The sequence below is a fragment of the Austrofundulus limnaeus genome, unplaced genomic scaffold (genome assembly GCF_001266775.1).
Source record: "Austrofundulus limnaeus strain Quisiro unplaced genomic scaffold, Austrofundulus_limnaeus-1.0 Scaffold579, whole genome shotgun sequence".
NCBI classification, from domain to species: Eukaryota; Metazoa; Chordata; class Actinopteri; order Cyprinodontiformes; family Rivulidae; genus Austrofundulus; species Austrofundulus limnaeus.
This window is the reverse complement of record NW_013952981.1, coordinates 269,769-277,616: the sequence shown is the minus strand read 5'-3', so window position 1 is coordinate 277,616 and position 7,848 is coordinate 269,769. Positions and strand designations below refer to the sequence as shown.

Here is a 7,848-nt window from a genome sequence, read left to right as displayed (position 1 = left end):
CCTGGCTGCTGCTCGATCAGGTCTTGTATTTATTTGTTTATTTATTTGTTTGTTTGTTTGAGCCTCAGTCAGAAAAACTGGAGGGTTTTTTATACTTTTGGCCCAAGGAGGAAACAAATGGTGGACTTGGTGGTGGACTTTTTTAACAAACCCGCACTCAGGTGGGAGGAAACTGGCATCCCCACAGAAAACCCACACACACACACACACACACACAAGAACAAGCAAACTCCACATACTAATGTGCAAAGCAAAGATTAAACCCATGGCCTTCCTGCTGTCAGGTCTCAGTGAGAACCAATCATGCTGCTAAAAACATATTAGGAACACTGAAGCCCAACTTGATAGTGCTTCAAGTGTTTTTTTCTCCAGTGTGTATAATTTATGTAAAACTTTAACATGAACAAATCTTTTAAGGTGCCTAAGAACCAGATGTGAGGCTCACCTGAACATGGACATCCTGAAATACAGAACGTAGCATGGAGACCGCTGAACCAGGAGGCAACGTACGACATTTTGTCTGGAAAAAACAAACAAAATTAGTGTAACTGCACTTTCTGTGAAAATACATTACAAATGCTGAATGACTGAACACTTGCTAAAGATAGTTAAAAAATGCTGGCTAAAATTACTTGGAAGAATAAAAACAACAACAAATATTAAAGCTACTTCCGCTAGCTTTCTAGAAGTAGCGCTCTTTTGTTGGTTAGTTGGATGTACGTCATGATGTTTCCCTTGACAATGCCTCTCCTAATTTTCAGTCATTTTCCTCCAGAAACTCGAGGGACCAGAGCTTCACCTCTACATGAACTCAGTTTTACTGTGTGATTTCTTCAAACTGCAAAGCACCGAGTGTTAAAGACCGAGTTTCGACAGAGTCTTAATTGATCTTTGAACGATGACCGCTGACAAACTGCCAGAGAAGTCTGACCATGAGTCCGTCGTCTTCAGCTGGTCCTCCGTCTCTAGTGGAGACCTGGGTGTGGATGCCAGCGGGTTCCATCAAACCCAGTGACTCTCAGAGTCCGAAGTCTTCAGGAGACAGCCTGGATCTGACTCCTGATGCTGCTGCCTGTAGCTCCACCTCCTCTGTTCTGGTACACAAACCAGGAGGATGCAGGAGTTCCTGCAGCAGTCCTGCCTGAATCATTTGACGGGTGGGAGAGTGAAACACAGGCAACATTGATTCATCAAGTGTTTAGAGGATGTCTTTGGTCCAGAGTGTGCTGTTTAAACTGCAGTTCCATCTCTGACATGTTTGAACCCTTCCTGGATCTTCCTCTGGACAGAGCTCCCAGTGTGTCTTCTTCTCTGAAGCAGTTTGTCATGCCTGAAAAGCTGGAGGACTACAAGTGTCCCAAGTGCAAATTAAAAGTCTCAGCCTTGAAGGCAGTCACAGTAGACAGCCTGCCCAATGTGCTGACCCTGACTCTAGCTGTGTTTCCATTACAAATGAGGGCAAAACTTTGTAGATATTCTGTTAATGTCAAAAAAACACAGTTGCACAACTGCAGTGTTTCCATTAAGTAAGAAATGCTATTAAAGTCACGTGAATACGTTTGTTCTCATGATAAGTCATTACAAACATGGCAGCGATGGATGTAAACACATAGCATGTTGCTACCACGACACTAGCGCACATCATCAGAGGAGACGTCGGCGTCTTTTATCGAGGCTTTCCAGAGACAAGTCCCTACTTGGGAGCGGCTACGTATGCTGTGTTTTTGGGAAATTGTAGTCTGTGAGTTTACTATTTTCTTTTACAACTTCGTTGATTTCACTATTTCTACTTCCTGTTATCTTTTTCGTCTTTTTCACCAGTAGAAACAGCCGGTTGTTGATCACGTGACTCCTGTGATGTGAAAAAAGTGTTTCCATTGCAGTTTTGCGAAAAACACCAATTTCGATACGGCTGAAATACCACCTCATCCTAGTGCAAAAACATTTTGTCGAAAAAAGGGAAGTTTTTTCGAAATTGACGTGTTTCCATTGAGCAAATTTATTTTCGAAATTCTAATTTGAGCATTTTCATGGTCAATGGAAACGCAGCTAATGAAAAGATTTCATTCTAATGGAGATAAAGTCTCAAAGCGTGTGAACTTCCCTGAAAACATCAACATACGGCTGTTCACGTCAGAACCTGCAGGCGACCCACAAACCCACAACCTATAGGCCGTACTGGTCCACTCTGGGTCCACGAGTTCTGAAGGTCAATATTTCTGTTATGTGAAGGTGAGCAGCGGTCAGTGGTACAAGATGGACTCCTCTGTATCTGTGAGGAACATCAAGAATGTCCTGAAGAAACAGGCCTGCATTCTATTCTACATCAGATCTGAAGTCAGACAGTGGCACAGAAACAGAACCAATAAAGAAAAAGAAGGAGTGAGAGTGAAGAGCATCCTCTTGTGGTTTCCTACAAGCAGTTGATGACAGAGACCATGAACGAGATAAAACAGAAACACTGTCGCTTTAACACTGAGGACTCTGAATCTGACTTTCCACCTATACACAGGTTCTGCACAGACAACTACAGGAGCAGAGACCACTGACTCACAAACGTGGAGCTGCCTCTTTGTAAATACTCTAAATCTTGTAAATAATAATAAAATCAGTAAATTACAAAAAAAGAAAAGTGCTAGCTAGAATTACCATAAATTTAGCTAAAAACTAAAAGTAACAAAAGAATGGTTAAATACTAACAATAGCATGCTAGCTAGAATTAGCATAACTGTAGCTAAAAGCTAAAAGTAACAAAAGAATGGTTAAATACTAACATTAGCATGCTAGCTAGAATTAGCATAACTGTAGCTAAAAGCTAAAAGTTACAAAAGAATGGTTAAATACTAAAAGTAGCATGCTAGCTAGAATTAGCATAACTGTAGCTAAAAGCTAAAAGTTACAAAAGAATGGTTAAATACTAACAGTAGCATAAGAACAGAAGCAGAGTAGATTTGCTGATGCAGATTTAAAGGGAACATTTTTTCTGAAGGAACTGAAGAGATCTCAAATTATTTTTATGGAAGAATGTTTGTAAAAATAAAGTCAAATATTTAAGTACAAAACAAAGGTGTTAGCAACCAATTTCTAAAATGAGCTGAATATTTTTGATGTAATAATGATTATAAAACCAAAAGATAAGCAAAGTATTTAAATTGCAAAATAAAAAACAGAAGAGCAATCAAAGGCCTCTGCTGTCAAACGTAAGTTAACATTTAGATTGAGATTATTGACTTACCAACTGCTGGAGCCCACGTAACACTGGTGGTGTGACAACATAATGGTCCTTGAGGCGGTTTTCATAAAAGGCAATAAGAACATCCACTGTCACAGGACAAAGAGCACAATAAAGAAAGACCACCAGTTATATACATCACATTAACAAGGACTATGTAGCTGCTAAGAAACATTTCATCTACAATGTAAAGATAAACTTACTTTGACGTAATATTTCTGAAAACCTCACAGAAAATAGAGGAAACTGAATGGGCTGAAAAATCTGACCCAAACAGATTATAAAGATATCTACACAGCCCAGAATTTTCTGCACTCCTACAGACTCCACGTACACAACAAAATGAATTTAACGGCTAAAAAAGTGGATTTTGCAGATATGTCCTCTTAAAATTTTATATCAGTCAACCACGCATTTATTTTTGGCCATGTTTTTATTTTGTTACATTTTTGGTGCAGTAAATACATGATTTTTTACTGACAAAGAAAAGATCTAAAATTTTTAAGAAGTTGTCAGAATTTTTTCAAATGCTACCATAATCTCACAGTGTTGTGTTAGGGCAATAATCAGCCACATTGAAATGTACCAAATACAACTTTGAATCCCATATTTATCATGTCATAAGTTAATGCAGTCTTCTAAATAATACTATTTGTTTTACCTCATCCCTATTTTTGAGTATTATTAGCTCACAAGGTGGTGATATACTTTTATTTTTGTGAGACATACAGAAAGATGTTTATTCTCTCAGCTTGACATTAGTAAGTACCTCTCTCACCCCATCTGACAAAACTGTTTTGGTTTGGATGTAAAGAGCAAAAATAAAAAAACTTGCATGTTGCACAAGTACACATTTAGTATCAAATGTTCCAAGTGCATGCAGACTGCAGACACTGTGTCTCAAAATGTCTTTCTCCTCTTAGCTTTCCCCTATGGAGGACGTCTAGAGCTGCAGCAGCTAACTAACATGTCCAGGTCAGAATGAAATGTATACAGTATCTTTCTACTCATCCAGGACACTCACAGCTCTTCACACTACAACCTGTGTCCTCATTTATCCATTCACACAGCACTCTGTTAGCTCTCTACAAAGATAACATGTACAATCATCATTGGAGACTAATCAGTGCCAATCACATTCATACACTGATGGGACACATCAGAGGCATTAGGGCTGAAGTGTCTTGCTCAAGGACACAACAACTGAGACAGCTGGATGGGGGATCGAACCGGTGACCTTCTGGTTCCAGGACGACTCCCCTAACCACTCTGCCACAACCGCCCCACAAGAAAAAAACAACACAGAAACTGGCAAAGCGCACAAAAAAATAATCCAACTAGAAGCACTGGGAGAGTGCAAACCTTCACCAAGACCAGTTTCCTCCATCCTGTAAGAGTTAATGCGTAAAAGCAGAGATGGAAACACATTTGTTGAATAAGTTCTGACGTAGTGAACATTTAAGCAGCAGTATGCACGGGATTTCTTCTTGGTGGAGTCCAATGTGAAAAACAAAAGTCAGATTGGTCACCCGACGTTATTCATGGTCAAACTGGTGTGGGATTAAGCTCCTAAGTTTTCATCAGTCACATTTCACCATGTAAAATGTCTGTTTTATCTCCTTGTATGAGTTTGTAATGGTTTGACTCTTTATAAAGTGCTTCCTGGCTCCCCCCGTCTCCAAACTTTGAGGCCCAGCAGCTCTCTGTTTACAAGCCTAGTAGAGACAAACTGTTTTCATTGGTTGTTTCAGAAGTGTGGTGTGTTTGAGGAAATTAGAAAAATAGGTTTTATGGTGCAGTCACGCACTTCCTGGTCACAAAATGTTCTGTAAATGTGCATATTATGGYAAAAAATTATTCATCGTTAAATGTGTTTTAACATTACTTTTATAAAGTTTGAAGTCTGTGCTGTCCAATCCAGCTCACTGTTTTTTACAGAAGCCCTGTGAAAGCATCACAGCTTTGCTGATCTCTGAGTGTTAGAAGAAAAAAAAATCCTGTATCTGCATCGTGATCCAGAACATCACCAAAATTTAAAGTTGTGTTCCTTGGCCCAGTACCACATGTGGTAAAAATGTCCTGACAATCAGTCCACAAGTGTTTGAGTAATGTTGTCCACAGACAGAACAACAGAACAACAGACAGACAGACATTCGCGACCGAAAACATTACCTCCTCGCCCTTGGCAGAGGTAATAATAGAACTGAAAGTCTCAGTTGGTAGAGCTGATGCCTCTCAGCAAGAAGGTTGCCGGATCAAATCCCAGCCCTGGACCTTTCTGGGTAGTTTGCATGTTCTCTGATAAATGTTAGGTAGGCTACTTGGAAAAAAGTTAGCCTTAAAAGGTTTTTGGATAAATTTTGAAGGTTGGAAAATGAAGGTGAAACAAGGACTAAATTATTTTACCTACAACAGCTCTGTGGTGAATGTTCCTCCTAAATTGATCAAATCCCTCTTTTCCTATCATCTCTTGTAGTTTCTATTCTATACTAGAATGAATGTGGGTTTTTCTGTTCAGTGAGATTTCATTAACAAATGGAAATCCCTCCAGATGATCTGGTGCTGTCTCAGAGTGGAACCATTTCTATTTTTACTTTTGGAAAAGTTTATTTCACAGGTTCATTGTGTTACTTAGTTTGTCTGGGTTTTTGTTTTTGGATTTTATCAAAAGATACAGAGAAATGTTGAGACTAAAAAAGAGCCGACTTTTATCATTTTTAAACAACCTTTATTTGGACCAAAACCGTGTCTTTGTAAAGGCTGTCTGCTTTTCTTTCTATTCTTCATTAAAAAAAGAACCATTGTAACTTTCTGTCTTCCTTTGGTTCCCATTGAAAAAAGCTTTTATCTGCCACCTGCTTAACTCCAGAAATGTAACGTCACATTAAAGTTAGAGTTTTCATTTTCTCTTTCTTCTGGTGATGACATTTAGAGCATGCCGTAACTCAGATACAGCTGCTCCCGACAGTTCAGTGGTGGCTGGTGCGTTGTTCAGATTTACACGACACTTCATATTTGTACCCACATTTAGCCAGTGGTGGGGGCTCATTTTCACCTGTTAAGCACAATACAAGAGTGAATGGATGAATTACCTTCTCTCTCTGTAAGCTCTGCGTAGTTCTCCTGTAAAACCTCAGAGAGTAGCTGGACCCCTCGGGCTCGAGTGTGAGGCTGAGAACTGGTCAGGCTTCCTCTACAAGAGAAGAAACATCATGTTCACAACAACTGAGGGTCAAAACTCAACCTGGAACGGACCAAAAACACCGAGGTAGAAGTACAAGAAGGCATGGCTTACAAAGTATTTAACCCCTTAGCTGTCTTTCTGTTCTGTTACCTTACAGCTTTGAAATTAAATTCATTTTGATTAAAGAAAACATGAAAACCAAGGAACTCTTCACAAAAGTAAGAAAAATATGTGAAAAAATACAAATCAGAGCTGGGTTTCAAACAAAGCTATCTCAGAAGCCTGCATGTCCCACAAACTGCCAATACATTGAGTTATTGGAAAGGAGAAATGATGCCACCACAGGAAACCTTGCAAGAGAGGATCATCCACAAGAACCTCCACAGCAGTTACCTGTGCAGGGCATTAATCAGAGAAACATCCGTGTGGCCAAATGTAACCTGGATGGAGCTGAAGATGGGAGGACCTGTCCATAAGACAACTAGAAGCTGCAGACTTTTATGGAGGAGAATCAGGAAAACACAACAAACAAAATGCTTCCAAAAGGCAGACATTTAGAATTTAAAGAAGCAAAAGTAAAGAGGGTTTGTTCCAGAGTCGGGGTCCTGGTCACCCCAATGCTTTAGCCTTGACCCTGGGATATACAATAAAAGTTGGTTTGACCTCAGGGATCTCCCATACAGTTAGACTTAAAAGTTCATGGCCCGTATTTATCAAACTTCTTAGAATTCCTCTGAAGAAATGACTTAAGTGTGAAATCACTCTGAGATAAGAGCTGAGTCCAACAGTCTGTTATGAAGCGTGTCAGTCTGACTTTAAGGGATGTGTCAGAGTNCAGGTTCACACAGCAGCTAGCAGGCTGCATGAACCAACTGACATTAACAGTATTCAAGCCCCACATGGGAGAAGCGTCAGAACTAGCTCTGTATCACCGCAGACAGGATGTTGTGGTGCTAACCTTAGCCTGGTAACATTCAGCGTGTAGCGAATCCTAAAGCGCTAATCAACCGCCTCAGCGGCGCTGATTTGACACAAACCCTCCATTAATGTGTCCAACAAAATGTGATGAAGACCCACTCTACCTGCCGCCACTTCTTTTGCCTTGCTGTCCTGTAGACCGGAGACATATTCCTCCACCAGAGACAGTAGCAGAGGACTCTGTGCGGCCATCGTACTTGTTGCTCCGCACACGCTCAGTGCGCATGCGCAACAAAGTTTGTAGGCGAAAAAAAACCATTTGAACTTTTTGACAGTGGCGTCACTAGGCCTATTTTAGGGGTGCTGGAGCCCCACTAAAATGTTTTAAAGCCCCCCCTAAAGTGTATTTTGATGTAAAAAAAAAAGTATTTTTTTTTACAAAAATTCAATATGATGTGGTCAGAATAAACAACCATACATACATACATACATACATACATACATACATACATAC

General features: G+C 40.0%; 2 protein-coding genes across 2 annotated transcripts in view; one reads left to right on the top strand and one right to left on the bottom strand.

Annotated features, from left to right (window-relative positions):
* mms19 (MMS19 homolog, cytosolic iron-sulfur assembly component) overlaps positions 1 to 6,429 on the bottom strand; it is a gene marked incomplete at its 3' end in the record, with an annotated part of 37,492 nt that extends 31,063 nt beyond the window's left edge. Inside the window, 2 exon segments of the mRNA XM_014026671.1 lie at positions 3,236 to 3,321; positions 6,325 to 6,429.
* The window catches only part of ubtd1b (ubiquitin domain containing 1b), a gene marked incomplete in the record, with an annotated part of 26,963 nt that continues 25,441 nt past the window's right edge, over positions 6,327 to 7,848 (top strand). Inside the window, 1 exon segment of the mRNA XM_014026672.1 lies at positions 6,327 to 6,426.